Source organism: Anomaloglossus baeobatrachus, chromosome 5 (assembly GCF_048569485.1).
Source record: "Anomaloglossus baeobatrachus isolate aAnoBae1 chromosome 5, aAnoBae1.hap1, whole genome shotgun sequence".
Taxonomy (NCBI): domain Eukaryota; kingdom Metazoa; phylum Chordata; class Amphibia; order Anura; family Aromobatidae; genus Anomaloglossus; species Anomaloglossus baeobatrachus.
The window spans coordinates 408,130,700-408,147,160 of NC_134357.1; positions in this window are offsets into that span (position 1 = coordinate 408,130,700).

Genomic DNA, 16,461 nt, shown 5'->3' on the forward strand with positions numbered 1-16,461 from the left:
GGGCCTAGTGGCGGGGTAGCAGCGACCGAAGCGGGTAGCGGGGGAGGCAGCAGGGTGAGCGGGCGTAGACCGGGCCCCCCAGCCGCAGCAACCGGTCCCTCAGGGACACAGGGGCGTGGGTCACCTACCCGCTCCTCCAACTCCGTCTCCACCTCGCGTCTCCGCACGTTCGCCGCCACTTCTGCCATGTCGGCCATCCATTCCTCCACAAGGGACTTCACTTGGGCCTGCAGGCGGCTGCACATCCGCGCGGTCCGGACCTCCACCCACGCCGCTGTTCCTGGCATTGGGGTTTCAGCGGTGCCGGACGGACGGCGGGACATCGTGCGCAGCAGTGTTCCAGGAACCAAATGTTTGCAGAGTCCTGGTGTCCCTGCTTTTATAGCTTTGGCTACATTAGGCAGACACACACCCGCCCCCCCCTTGGTTCTCTTCAGCACTTCCGCTTGTTGGGGCGGGGCTTCACGTTCGCTCCTTCCCTGCTCGGGGAAGACGCTCGAGCGGGAGATTTTTCGCGCCAAAGATGGCGGCGCTTCAAATTTTTCGCCCGGACGCCGCCGGAGGAGATCACAAGGCGCATTTCTACTGGTAAGTAGATGGGCTCAATCCTCTTCATGACGCCAAGTTGTCGCGGGCGGCGGGGCACTGCGCTCGCTAACGCTCGGGTCTGGCGTTGCTGCTGCTGCTCAGTGGCTCGAGCGGTGGGCCGGATCCGGGGACTCGAGCGGCGCTCCTCGCCCGTGAGTGAAAGGGGGTGGTTTGTTTGGGAATTTAGTCCGTGACGCCACCCACGGGTTGTGGTGAAGATGGGCACCAACGCTGCTAGTGATGGGGATCCCGGGAGCGATGGTAGGAAGCAGCTGGGATGTTGTTTTCCCTCTCCGTGGGTAGGGGTTGGTGGTCCCGGGGCCCGGTGGTGTGACGGGGAGGCTGGATGGCTGGGGTGCAGGGTTGCAGGGATGGCGCGGCGCGGTGCCGGATGGCACGGGTGTACTCACTCAGCAAGAGATGCACAAAGTCTCCGGTAAACCAAACGGCTGGATGGACGGGTACCGCAGCCGGCTGCAGTGTCTCTCCCCGGACAGGTGATGGCGGCTGTCTTTCCCTGAACCTTTGTGTACTGTCTTGACTACGATGGGTCCCCAATGGTAGTCCGCTCCCCGGTGTATGGATGCCGGAGGAGCCCGTTTTGCCCGCAGGCGCTGGCCCTTGGGTCTCTAGTCTTTGGCGGTAGCTGTATACCCTCACGGTTCGGACGGTTGCCGTCTAACGGGTCTTTGGTTGTTAGGAAACCCCTGGGGTTCATGTCACACTTGGATTTGACTGTTGACGGCGACTTCAAGCCTAGTCGGGGTCCGATGGCCCTGCCTGTGTGTGGTGGCTTCACTTCGCTCCCCGGTTGGTACCAGCGGGCCACCGCCCGACCCCGGTCCTACGGTCCTGCGTTGATCCACCACTCCTGCAGACGGCCACCACCGTCTGCCAACCTTGTTGCCACAAACCAAGACACTCTCCACTTTACTCCTCTCACTTCAACCTCCTGAACTCCACTCCAAACTCTCACCGACTGCTTTTCCCCGCCTCCAGGCCTGTGAACTCCTCGGTAGGTGGGGCCAACCGCTTGGCTCCGCCCCACCTGGTGTGGACATCAGACCCTGGAGGGAGGCAACAAGGGTTTTGTGCCTGGCTAATGTAACTGTCTAGGGGGTGGGTGTGTGTGTGTGTTACCTGTGACGACCTGGCTAGTCCAGGGCGCCACAAAATCATAATCTTGTCACAGGGTTCCACGACGGGTGTCCGGATATATTTCAAGTCTAAGATGGTAGCAGTGCATGATCACAGGGCATCCACCTCCAAATCCACTGATGTATATATATAGGGCCATAGTGAAGCAGCCAAAAAATCCAACAAAGATCCAGCATAAATAAATACACTAAATGATGAAAGACACAAAGAAAAAACAACAATAAGAAAATATTAAAATATATACACACAAAACACTCAAATAAAATTGACACTGAGGCAACATCTAGTAGAGACATATATCTCAAAACCAAGGACCAAGAGAAGAGGAACCCTAAGCTCTTATTCGGACAAACAAACTACAGAAACGGAGTGAATGATAATTTTTCATTTAGGCCATGGGGCGACATTGTACCTAGAGTGACTATCCAACGACATTCTAATCGTGCCAGGGTCTGTTTATAATTGCCCCCATTGAACCCAAACTAAGCTTGTCTATCCCCCTTACTTTTAGGGAAGCCGATTTGCAGTTATGGAACACCTTAAACTGTCGAAGGATTGTCTTCAAAGAGTCGAGATCAGTCACATCCTTTGCTGCGAGATTGTCTCTTACATGTTCGCGTGTGCGAATACGTAACTGTCTAGATGTCAAACCTACATAGACCAGATTACATCCATATCTGGCCAAATATATTACATATTCCGTGCAGAAAGAGATGTATTGCCTGATCCTGAACGACTTCAGACCATCCGCCGACACAAATGAGGTGGCACTTTCAATATTCCTACATGAAATGCATGACCCACAGGGGAAACAGCCCCATCTTGGTTTACCCGTATTGAATGGAAGAGTATCTTTATGGGTATAGTGACTGTGGACCAAGTAGTCTTTAAAATTTTTCCCTTTCCGGGCACTCATGAGGGGTCGGTCCGGAAGGGCATTTTTAAGGGTGGGTTCTGTTGTTAAAATGGACCAATGTTTAGTCAAAATATGCCTAATTCCATCCCATTGATTATTAAATGTAGAAATGAATCTGATGGTTAGAATTTTGGATACCTCTTTCACTGAGAGAGGAGAGGAGAGAGGAGAGAGAGAGGAGTTGGCTTCTGGGTGTAGCCCTGGCTGTAGAGTAACCCTTTTTGATGTTCCTCCCACCGTAATCTCTGTTCCTAAAATGTTGGGAGAGTTCCCTTGCCTGATTCTCAAAAAAGTGGTGTGATGAGCATACCCATTTTATTCTCAAAAATTGCCCTATCGGCACAGCCCTGATAGTTGAGGGCAAATGAGAGGATGTGGCGTGTAACAAACTATTCACCAACATCTCTTTTCTAAAGATGTCAGTCTGAATAGATCTGTTTGGCATAATCAAAACCTTTATATCCAAAAAGTCAATTTCCTCAGAATTACCACTGAAAGTCAGCCTATTACGATTTTCACAGTTAAGCGTGGAAATAAATGTCTGTAACTCAAGGTCGGTTCCCCTCCAGATCACAAGTACATCATCGATGTAACACAGCCAGTACTGCATATGGGAAGTGGCGTGGGCGCCGTTGTCAAGAATCTCCCTCTCCCAAAACCCGAGGAAGAGGTTCACATACGACGGTGCGCATTGCCCATTGCAGTACCGCGCTTCTGGAGGAAGAACCGATCCTTGAATAAAAAGAAATTTTGTGTCAGGATGAATTACAGGAGTTCGAGGATTAAATCCTGCAAGAAAACCTCCCAATTGCTCATATGCAAAAAGAACTTCACAGTAGTGAGGCCATCCTTGTGGTGGATACAAGAATAGAGGGTCTCCACAGCGGCAGCAACCAAAACAGCACCATGTTCCAAAAATAGTCCATCAGTCCTCCTCAGGACATCCGAAGTGTCTCTGACATAGGAGGGCAGTGGTTCCACTAAAGGATGCAAATAATGTTCGATAAACTTACATATAGGATCGCATAGCGCTCCAATGCCAGAGACAATAGGATGCCCTGGGGGACAACGTGGATTCTTGTGTATTTTGGGCAGCAAATAAAAAGTTGGTGTAACAGGAAATTTGGTGTGGAGACCCTCATAAACTTTTTTAGTAATTATACGCTGTGCCAAGGCCCTATCCAGAACACCAACCAGTTCTAACATAAATTGACCAGTGGGGTTATCGGGTAATAAAGTGTATCCATCCCGGTCTTTTTGTTGTTTAAAGGCCTCACGTTCATATAATTGAACAGGCCAAATCACCTCATTCCCACCTTTATCCGCAGGCTTGATGACGACTCCCTCCATGGATCTTAATTCATGGATCGCCCTTCTCTGTCTAACAGATAGGTTATGTTGACCAGAGGATCTACTCAATTTACTGAGGTCATCCATAACGAATCTGTTGAATATTTTGACCTGCGGGCAAAGGGCAAAAGGCGGGAATGTGGTGGACTTAGGAAGAACACATGGTGGAAATTTACCTGAGGGGGGTACATGTAGACTCCTCCTCCAATTCCCTTAAAATTTCAATCGCCTCCAACTCCTGAGGTGTGAAATATTGCAAATCTGTATGTCCTCTTGAATGTAACTTGTGCAGAATCAACTTTCTTGAGAACAAGTGTAAATCTTTGATTACTGTGAAGAAATCAAAGTTAGAATGGGGAGAAAAAGTTTTAAAACCTCCAATTGTGTTTCAGTTAGGGTATAATCAGATAAATTGATTACCTCCAACTTGTTTTACTCTTCTTATCCGCAGACTGTGGAGGTGTCAATTTACGTTTATTATAGGAACTCCCCTCTCCCTGATTATCCGCTTTAAATGGTAGATTAAATCTTCCTGAGAATTTTTCTGTCTTACTTCCAGAGGGACGCAAGTCCTCCATTGAAGAGATTGATGAAAAGGAATTGGATCGGGAGCGTACAGCTAACCCCTTGTTCCCACGATTCTGTTTCCACCTATAGACATATTCGTTTTTATAGTCAAGTGTGTCTTTTTGATATCTTTTGGTTTTTACACCAATTATTTCTCCCATTTCGAGAAGTCCTTCTCCAGATCAATATTTAGCAATGATAATCTATCTTCAGATAGTAATACCAATAACTTCTCCTGAATGGAGTTAATTTCGATTTCCACATTTCCACCTCTCTGAATGTACTAATATTCTGCTTAATCAGTAAATTCGTGAATGTTTTGGAGCAGCTATTGGATGCCTCCTCTCACTTTTTCCTAAATAACTCCTCTTCAACTTGAAAGGAAGGGAACAACTGAATTCGAAGGCCCCTCAGTATTAGCCCTCTCTCTAAATACCATTCCATTAATGTCTTGTTCCACCATAATCGGGTCTTTTGGTTGAATAAAGATTTTAATCGACTTATTAGCTGTTCTGTTGCCTCAGTGTCAGGTTTAAAACTAATGTCAGGAGACTCAGGACCCTCTTTAAAAATCTGATCAATTTTAGAGAGCCACGATAGTTCTCGTGCTCTGTGGTCCATCTGTCCTTTAGATGCTGCTGTGGAAAAACACAGAAATTACACTTAGATACGAAGGGTTAGGACAGATGATGAGACCATAATCATGGAAAATGTCAAAGACTACACCCCGTAATCAAAATTTACTGAACAAAGAGAAGGAGGGAGCAAAGGGTAGTCAGAGCCCAACAAGACTCAGTTAAAAAACAATCAAAAGACCTCTTTTCAAAAAATTAGAAAAAGTTTATTATTAAATAGTTTATATAGCAAGCGGAAACAAATATATTAGCAGTTCATTATTTATATTATAGACATCAGGTGAATAAATAAAGTCCCTCACAAAAAAATTGCTACACAGGAAACCCAATAGGGCACAAACTTATATGAATCACCGGGTAATAAACCACCATATAAGGAGATCCGAGAGATCACTTAATTCCCATAATATTAAATGTCAATCAAATTACACTCACCCATACTGAGTAACCCCGCAGTAAAACATGCCGAGACGTGCACGTTTCGTGGTCTTCTTTGGGGGGCCGTGATGTTATTGTGTGAACAATGCCTGGGTTTAAGAGGGGTTTGAAGATGATCGCTGTACATCCAGATTGGTCGCATGTGGGGCGGAATTCCAGCAGTGGCACGCGTCATTGGGCACTCCTGGATATGACGTGGGGAATCCCCGTGTCGTCACACGGGACACCCACGTCAGCCCGTACGGAGGCCGTCAGGTGCGCACATAACTGGAGTGCTGCCATGCATGCGCGCCACGGTGGCAGCCATCTTATCTATTGGAAAGACAATGGGCAAATAATAAAGCCAGCACAAAGGGTATCAGATGCTTGTACCGCTGCAGCACCACTACACATGCGTGCCCACATGGCAGCCACATTTGATAGTGGCTATCTTAATGGGCCATGGATATGAGAATTGTGGGAATGGTACATCCATTTATTCATTCAGGTCTAATACAAACCGAACACTCTGAACAAAGGGACATTAATATTAATGGCACAAGGCATATATAATGACAAGATTTTAAATGAACAATTAATCCATTTAATTATATTTTCAAATAAATACAAAGGTATTTTACCAGGAATGGAAAAATTATTCTGTTATAACATCATGGCCCCCCCGAAGAAGACCACGAAACGTGCGCATCAGGGCACGTTTTACTGCGCGGTTACTCATTATGGGTGAGTGTAATTTGATTGACATTTAATATTATGGGAATTAAGTGTTCTCTCGGATCTCCTTATATGGTGGTTTATTACCCGGTGATTCATATAAGTTTGTGCCCTATTGGGACTGCTACTACTACCTAGGGAGAATCTATGTATGCTTCTATGGTCCTCACATCACTGTAATTATAGCATTTAATATTGTGATATATGATTATATAACATGTTGCTTTATATTTGTGATTGTGACTACCACAGTGTGTTCCCAATGATCTGTAATTTAATGTTTTAACTGAATATATGTAATCTCTATACTCCAACTGAGATTCTAGGATGCATCACTCACCCTATGGGGTTTCCTGTGTAGTATTTTTTTGTGAGGGACTTTATTTATTCACCTGATGTCTATAATATAAATAATGACCTGTTCATTTATTTGTTTCCTCTTGCTATATAAACTATTTAATAATAAACTTTTTCTAATTTTTTGCAAGCAGGTCTTTTGATTGTTTATTAACTGAGTCTTGTTGGGCTCTGACTACCCTTTGCCCCCTCCTTCTCTTTGTTCAGTAAATTTTGATTACGGGGTGTAGTCTTTGACATTTTTCATGATTATGGTCTCATCATCTGTCCTCCTAACCCTTCGTATCTGCCTGACATTGAGTGCTGCTGCTCAGCTTACTTGTATACAGAATACCCAAGATCTTCTCTTGTTCTGTAGTCCCGAGTTTACTTCCATTTAATGTATACGCAGTTATAAGATTACTCCGTCCTAGGTGCATTACTTTACATTTATCAACATTAAATCTGATTTGCCAAGTGTTTACCCATTCTGACATCTTATACAGATCTTTTTGTAATATTGCGCTATCAAGGTCAGTTTTTAATATCCTACATAGTTTGGTGTCATCAGCAAAGACTAAGGGGTACTTTGCACACTACGACATCGCAAGCCGATGCTGCGATGCCGAGCGCGATAGTCCCCGCCCCCGTCGCAGCTGCGATATCATGGTGATAGCTGCCATAGCGAACATTATCGCTACGGCAGCTTCACATGCACTCACCTGCCCTGCGACGTCGCTCTGGCCGGCGACCCACCTCCTTCCTAAGGGGGCGGGTCGTGTAGCGTCACAGCGACTTCACACGGCAGGCGGCCAATAGAAGCGGAGGAGCGGAGATGAGCGGGACGTAAATATCCCGCCCACCTCTTTCCTTCCGCATTGCAGACGGGACGCAGGTAGGAGATGTTCCTCGCTCCTGCGACTTCATACACAGCGATGTGTGCTGCCGCAGGAACGAGGAACAACATCGTACAGTCGCTGCAGCCAAAATAATGAAAATGACCGACACTACACCGATCATACGATACCAACGCTTTTGCGCTCGGTAATCGTAGTTAAAACGATTTACACACTACGATGTCGACAGCGACGCCGGATTTGCGTCACTTTCGACTTGACCCCACCGACATCGCACCTGCGATGTCGTAGTGTGCAAAGGGCCCCTAACACTTTACTATCAACCCCATCCACAAGGTCATTAATGAAGAGATTAAAAAGAATCGATCCTAGCACAGATCCCTGCAGTATACCTCTGCTCACTATAGCCCATTTGGATATGGCATTTCCAGAGTATGGAAGGACTGGGAATTAGAGTACTGCAGGAGCTGGGAGTGCGCTAGAACTGAACTTGAGGTGGATCAAAGAGGGCGAGGGCCATTTCATTTACTTAAGGTAAAATAACTTATGTGTATATCTTTTATTCCCAAGAACATGCCTTTAATGTTTCCATATCTGGAATCTTTATAACACAAGCATCTAGTAGTAGTGATACTATATGGACAGCATAGTGGCAGGAAGAAACTGCTCTCACAATCTCAGTCTGTTTGGGCTTGTAGCTAGACCTGGGGCAATGTTACGTCCCAGACATCACCATGTTCTGCTTGTAGAGGACTCAGTGAAAAACAAATGAGGAGCTGTGGTATTAGGACACTTGTAATAATAGCAGTGACCACAAGGTGGAGATGTTGATAAAGAGAAGTTCTGTGATAACTCGCTCAGATCTTGGTTTGGGTCATTAGAAATTTGGAGGTAAAAATCCTAGATGTTCAGTGTGATTTTATATTACTAATTCTATAACAGTACAGTTAACTTTTGGTTTTAATGTTATACCACATCCCTCATGTTGACAGTAACAAGAGCTAGCCTAACTTAAAGGAGCACTCCAGAGATAACTGCATGATCTCAGTGAAATGGTCCGATTATGCTAATAAGACTGATCGGTGTCTGATCAGAGTACGATCAGAGTCTGATCAGAGTGATAACCGTTTTTCTCGGAGGTAAGGAATAACAAATAAAAAGTCTCACTGCCTTCTCCATTCAATCAGTCCGTGAAAATGGTCTGTGCTCGGATGTCATCTGACTGCAGACGGTTGTTTTCCACCGACTCATAAACTTGCATTGCTGATTTTCAGCCAAGAATTGGACCAAAATCGGATATGTGAACAGCCCCGTTGAATACCATGGGCACGAGGGCTATCCAACCAAACCATGCATAGAAGTTGTCAGATTTAACCTCTTCAGCCCGGGGGCACTTTCCGTTTTTGCGTTTTTGTTTTTTGCTCCCCTTCTTCCGAGAGCCGTAACTTTTTTATTTTTCCGTCAATCTTGCCATATGAGGGCTTGTTTTTTGCGGGACAAGTTGTACTTTTAAATGAAACCATAAGTTTTACCATATGGTGTACTGGAAAGCAGCAAAAAAATTCCAAGTGTGGAAAAATTGCAAAAAAAGTGTGATGGCACAATAGTTTTTGGGATGTTTTATTCACGGTGTTCACTATATGATAAAACTGATGTGTGGGTATGATGCCTGAGGTCGGTGCGAGTTTGTAGACACCAAACATGTATAGATTTACTTGTATCTAAGGGGTTAAAAAAAATTCACAAGTTTGTCCAATAAAAGTGGCGCACGTTTTGCGCCATTTTCCGAAACACGTAGCGTTCTTATTTTTTGGGATCTATGGCTCAGTGACGGCTTATTTTTTGCGTCTCGAGCTGATGTTTCTAATGGTCGCATTTTTGCGCAGATGCTACGTTTTGATCGCCTGTTATTGCATTTTGCGTAAAACTTGCGGCGACCGAAAAACGTAATTTTGGCGTTTGGAATTTTTTTGCCACTACGCCGTTTACCAATCAGATTAATTGATTTTATATTTTGATAGATTGGGCATTTCTGAACGCGGCGATACCAAATATGTGTATATTTATTTATTTTTTAACCCTTTAATTTTAAATGGGGGGAAAGGGGGGTGATTTGAACTTTTAGGCTTTTGGTTTTTTTTTTAATTTTTTAAAACTTTTTTTTAACTTTTTTTATTTTATTTTACTAGTCCCCCTAGGGGGCTATAGCGATCAGCAATCCGATTGCTGATCGCTATCTGCTGATCACAGCTATACCGCTGTAAACAGCAGAAATAGTCACTTTCTTTCTTCCTCTGCTCCGTGCCGAGGAAGAATGAAAGTGAAACTTCATAGCATCAGGCGTCATCACATGACCCTGTGCTACGATGGCAACCACCGAAGTCACGTGATCACCCACGTGACGTCCGGAGGGGGCGGCGGTAAGTAAAAAACATGGCCGCGCGCATATAGATCTCGCTGCCAGACTTAAGCAGCGAGATCTAAGGGGTTAATGTTCCGGGTGGAATGCGATTCCACTCGGAACATGTAGGCACACATGTCAGCTGTTGAAAACAGCTGATATGTGTGCCGATCCACGCCGCCTGCCCGCGGCAGGGGGCGGGGCTTACCGGGACACGATCCATGACGGAAAGATCCGTCCATGATCGTGAAGGGGTTAAACAGTTGTGTGTACAAGCTCTTACACTGTGTTATGCCTTGGGCAGTAGCTGAGGGGTCAGATTTGATGTTCTGTAATTCCATCTGTCATGCTTCATCGCCTCTGACCCTGCACTGGACATAGCATAACGTATCAGTTTTACCTGAAACATTTTTTTAATTTTTATTAATGTTCTTTTCAGTGGTATTTTAGTGTAAAATATATTGGTAGAGATGAGTGAATTAATTGGAGGCTAATCAGTTTTGTGTCAAATATTTAAAACATTCAGATTGCCAGTGACTTAAAGGGTTATTTCCTTCTCCAAGATCCTATCTTAATATGTAGTAGGTGTAATAATAATAATATTAGCAAATACCTCCAATTAGAAATGTAGTATAGTTCTCTTGAGTAGTTACTGTATGTCTCTTACCTCATGTGCAGGGCATTGCAGCTTTGTGGCTCAGTAGCATTGTGTTCCTTGCCTAGTGACTAAGTGGCATTGTGTTCAGTACCTGGTGGTTCACTGGCATTATTTCCAGGCCCTGCAGTGACTTTAATTTACAATAACCCAGAGTTTTGCATCCAGTTCCTGGTGGCTCAGTGGAACTGTTTTCATTCATGGTGGCTCAGTGGAACTGTTTTCATTCATGGTGGCTCAGTGGAACTGTTTTCATTCATGGTGGCTCAGTGGAATATGTTCACTACTTGTTAACAGTTATTTTATGATTAATCTTAGTAGCCCAAGTCTGAACAGTTTAGTCCTTGGTAACCCAGTAACATTTATGCCGGTCACTGATGAAGCATTCGCACTATACAAAGCAGGTAAGGAACACTCTCAGTCACTGAACACTAGAGGGCTGTATGGGAACATAGTTCCTTGGTGAGAAACTGCCTATAAGTGAATAGTAAAAGAATTTCTATGGCTCGCTACTAGATACCAATCTGTAGGAAGACTCCTAAAGGAACATTAAACCAGAAAATGAAAAAAGAAAACAAGAAATCTAGTTGATCTCACAGTCTAGGACATTATTGCGCCTTGTAGAAATGTTGCAGGAAAGGAAACCTGTCACCAGAAGTTTCGCTATTAAACTAAAAGAATCCCCTTCTGCAGCTCCTGGGCTGCATTCTATAAAGGTTCATCTTGCTACTGTGCCCCCTTTCAGACCTAAATAACAACTTTATAAAATACTAGAAGGTGGCCCGATTCTAACGCATCGGGTATTCTAGAATTTATTGTGTAGTTAATGTATGATTTTTGTTATATATATACATACCTCCCAACCGTCCCGGATACAGCGGGACTTTCACGCTTTACGTTGTTTGTCCCGTTGCCACGGGCGGGACGGCCGGCTCCAGGGCTCCGCCCACCCACTCTCTCTCCGCCTCCCTGCTTTTCCCTCCTACCATCCTAGTAGACGTGGCATAGAGAGGAGCGCTGCCTGTGCTGCTGCTGGTACAGTAAACTGAATCTCCCCAGTGCTGATTTCCCTCCCTCCCCCCCCCCCCTCACCCCCGGCCGGAGCCTCTCTGTGCGGTCGGCCGGCCGCCTGTCTGTGCGGTCGGCCGGCCGCTTCTCTGTGCGTGCGGCCGGCCGCCTCTCTGTTCCGGCAGCCGGCCGCCTGTCCGTGCGGGCGGCCGGCCTCCTGTCTGTGAGGGCGGCCCGCCGTATCATTGTGCGGGCGGCCGGCCGCTTCTCTGTGCGTGCGGCCGGCCGCATCATTGTGCGGGCGGCCGGCCGCTTCTCTGTGCGTGCGGCCGGCCGCCTCTCTGTTCCGGCGGACGGCCGCCTGTCTGTGCGTGCGGCCGGCTGCCTGTCTGTGCGTGCGGCCGGCCGCCTGTCTGTGCAGGCGGCCGGCCGCCTGTCTGTGCGGGCGCCCCCCTGCCACCTGTCTGTGCGGGCGCCCCCCTGCCGCCTGTCTGTGCGGGCGCCCCCCTGCCGCCTGTCTGTGCGGGCGCCCCCCTGCCGCCTGTCTGTGCGGGCGCCCCCCGCCGCCTGTCTGTGCGGGCGCCCCCCTGCCGCCTGTCTGTGCGGGCGCCCCCCTGCCGCCTGTCTGTGCGGGCGCCCCCCTGCCGCCTGTCTGTGCGGGCGCCCCCCTGCCGCCTGTCTGTGCGGGCGCCCCCCTGCCGCCTGTCTGTGCGGGCGCCCCCCGCCGCCTGTCTGTGCGGGCGCCCCCCTGCCGCCTGTCTGTGTGGGCGCCCCCCCTGCCGCCTTTCTGTGCGGGCGCCCCCCTGCCGCCTGTCTGTGCGGGCGCCCCCCGCCGCCTGTCTGTGCGGTCGGCCGGCCGCCTGTCTGTGCGTGCGGCCGGCCGCCTGTCTGTGCGGGCGGCCGGCCGCCTCTCTGTGCGGGCGGCCCGCCGCCTGTCTGTGAAGGCGGGTGGCCGGCCGCCTGTCTGTGAAGGTGACCGGCCGCCTCACTGTGCGGGCGACCGGCCGCCTCACTGTGGCTGGCTGCGTCTCCGTGCTGGAAGCCCGCCGGCTGCCTGCCTCTCCGTGCTGGAGGCCCACCGGCTGCCTGCCTCTCCGTGCTGGAGGCCCGCCGGCTGCCTGCCTCTCCGTGCTGGAGGCCCGCCGGCTGCCTGCGTGTCCCTGCTGGAGGCCCGCCGGCTGCCTGCGTGTCCGTGCTGGAGGCCCGCCGGCTGCCTGCGTGTCCATGCTGGAGGCCCGCCGGCTGCCTGCGTGTCCGTGCTGGAGGCCCGCCGGCTGCCTGCGTGTCCGTGCTGGAGGCCCGCCGGCTGCCTGCGTGTCCGTGCTGGAGGCCCGCCGGCTGCCTGCGTGTCCGTGCTGGAGGCCCGCCGGCTGCCTGCGTGTCCGTGCTGGAGGCCCGCCGGCTGCCTGCGTGTCCGTGCTGGAGGCCCGCCGGCTGCCTGCGTGTCCGTGCTGGAGGCCCGCCGGCTGCCTGCGTGTCCAAGCTGGAGGCCCGCCGGCTGCCTGCGTGTCCGTGCTGGAGGCCCGCCGGCTGCCTGCGTGTCCATGCTGGAGGCCCGCCGGCTGCCTGCGTGTCCATGCTGAATGGGTGTGGATGGGGAGTGGATGTGGGCGTGACTGGGAAATGGGTGTGGTTAGGGGGCGTGGCCTAAAAATTTGCCGCAAACTTTGTCCCTCTTTTCCTTCTTTAAAAGTTGGGAGGTATGTATATATATATATACATATATATAGAGATGCTGTTGTGTGTAGTTGCCAGTGTTTGTGTAAGGCGCTGTAAATGTTCTGGGTGGGGGTGTGTGAGAGCGATGTTGTTTGTGTGTTGCGTTGTGTGTGTTGCGTTGTTTGTGGAGCGCTGTGTGTCTGCAGCGTTCTGTGTGTGTGGTGCTGTGTGTGTTGCGCGGTTTGTGTGCTTTATGGAGTGCGTGTTTTGGGGGAGGTATGTTTTGTGCAGTGTGTGTGTTGCGCGGTATGTGCGTATATTTGTGTATGCTGCAGTGTTTGTGTGTTGGGTGTTGTGTGTGTGCGGCGTTGTCTGTGTGTGGGTGTCTGTGTAGGGCGGTGTTTGTGGTTCCCAGTGTGTGTGTGGTGTGTTGTGCAGTGCGCGTGTGCGCGGTGTGTGTGTGTTTTGGGGGGAGGTGTGCACCCCCATCGTGCTCCATCCCCCATGCTACGCACCCCCCATCGTGCTCCATCCCCCATGCTGCGCACTCCCCATCGTGCTCCATCCCCCATGCTGCGCACTCCTCATCATGCTTCATCCCCCATGCTGCACACCTCCCATCGTGCTCCATCCCCCATGCTGCGCACCCCCCATCGTGCTCCATCCCCCATGCTGCACATCCCCCATCGTGCACCATCCCCCATGCTGCACACCCCCCATCGTGCTACATCCCCCATGCTGCACACCCCCCATCGTGCTACATCCCCCATGCTGTGCACCCCCCATCGTGCTCCATCCCCCATGCTGCGCACTCCCCATCGTGCTCCACAGTCACACATCAGGCAGTATACACACACACATCTGATCGCATACACTCACACCCCACTTCTCCCTGTGCCCTCCGGTGGGCGGTCCCAGCAGCTGTGCTGCACGCCGTGCTCCTCTGCCTTCTGCCGACACTCACACATCCGATCGCATACACGCACACATCCGATCGCATACACGCACACATCCGATCGCATACACGCACACATCCGATTGCATACACACACACACACACACGCACACACACACACTGACGATATCGCACATACGCGCTCACACACTCACAACATCCGGAGATACCACATGCTTCCGGCCATGTGATCCTCCGGCAGGCCCTGGAAGGTCACTGCACGCACAGTATCACCGCCGAGAAGTAAGCGATATCACTGGATGTTGTGAGTGTGTGGATGCGATCTGATGTGTGTGTGAGGTGTGTGTGAGAGTGAGTGAGTGTGATCTGATGTGTGTGTGTCTGTTCTTATGTGTGTGTGTGTGTGTGTGTGTGTTCCGCCGCTGCAGGACCTTGATGCGCTCACCTGCTCCCGGTCGGCGTCTGGTGAGTATGACTGCGGGGTCTTCTTTCTTCTGTCTTCTCTCTTCTGGGGGTGCCCGCTGCCTATAATGAAGTGTCTTTCAGTGTCTTTAACTCTTTCACCGTTGCATGACACTTCATTATTGACCGCAGCGTATGCCGGCTCCCTGCACATGTGTACCGGGAGCCGGTGTTCGCTGGTAACCATGATACACATTGGGTAACTAAGGGAAGCGCTTCCTATAGTTACCCGATGTTTATCATGGTTACCAGCGTACACCGGCTCTGTCACGATCCCAGCATCGCAAGGTTATGTCTGGGCTGGGGGAGTCGGGGCTTCGTTTGAATTCAGGGGAAGGGGCATGGCCGAGCAGTCGATGCATGCGGAGGGTCGGGGCGAGCGGCCAATCCATGCGGGGGGCGGGGCCAGGCCGAGCCCAGCGGCCAATCCGACAGTTGTCACTCTAACGACACTGTCACGGTGACACAATTTTGGAGCAAGACAGACAGAAAGACAGACAGAATAAGGCAATTATATATATAGATTACCTTTTGCTATGGTAATGAGGTTTGTTGGCCCCAGGGGCGGGCTGTATTTCGTCTGTTATCCCCCTCGTGCCGCTGTTCGCCGTCCCCCAGTGTTCATTTACATAGATAAGGCTGCCGCCCACATCTTCAACAGTGCTCCTGAAGTCTTGCACATGCACAGTCGCTCTCTCACGGGACTGAGCACTGTTTTCAAATTGTGGGCGCCGGTGATGTTATTGCGCAGGAGCAAGATTATGGGCGGGTACTTGGTTGACGCTGGTGATGATATTCACAGCGCCGCCCATAATCTCTCACCTGCGCAATAACATCACCGGCGCTCGTGATTTGAAAACAGTGCTCAGTCCCGTGATAGTGCCACTGCGCATGCGCGAGACTTCAGGAACACTGCGGAACATGAGGGCGGCGGCCTCATCTATGTAAATGAACACTGGAGGATGGCGAACAGTGGCAGGAGGGGGAATAACTGCCGAAATATAGCCCGCCCCCCCGGGGCCAACAAACCTCATTACCATAGCAAAAGGTAATATTTTATAAAGTTGTTATTTAGATCTGAAAGGGGGGCAGTAGCAAGATGATCCTCTATAGAATGCAGCCCAGGAGCTGCAGAAGGGGATTGTTTTAGTTTAATAGCGAAAATTCTGGTGACAGGTTCCCTTTAATGTCCTGCCGAGGAGCTTTATTTTTGGCTTGTGGCTGGTGCCGTGGAACTTATTGAGCGAGGATGTAAATTGTCCTTTTTTTTCTGGATGAAATTCAGAAGTTTGCTCATTTGTTCATCCAAACCCGGCCTATAAAATGGTCTGATGATTGTAACTAGGGATGATCGAATACCCTATTATTCGCTCCAACGAACACCTCACAGCTATTCGAGTATTCACGAATATTCGGCCCCCAATGTAAGTATATGGGAAAACAGAATAATTTTATGTTGGACCCGTCGGTGAGCTGTGGTGACTGAGGAAGAGGCTGAAGTGGATGGGAAAATGCAGTAACAGTATGGGCACAGCCTATAAAAGGTGCCTCACTGCATTTCTGCCCCCCTCCCGATTCATTCAAGATAACAGGACGCACACTAACGCGCCGCCCGCATTCACCCTCTTCCTCTGATTTCTGTTGCACGTGCCATGACACAAGCGGCAGAAAACTCCTCCCCAGGTCCAGCTAAGTTCCCCTCCATACCCTTCCGGTGTCTCCTGGTATTCCCCCGCTGTTTTTACCTTTTTGCAGCGTTGATCAGCCGCATCCCTACTCCTTCACAATGAATGCTATGCGC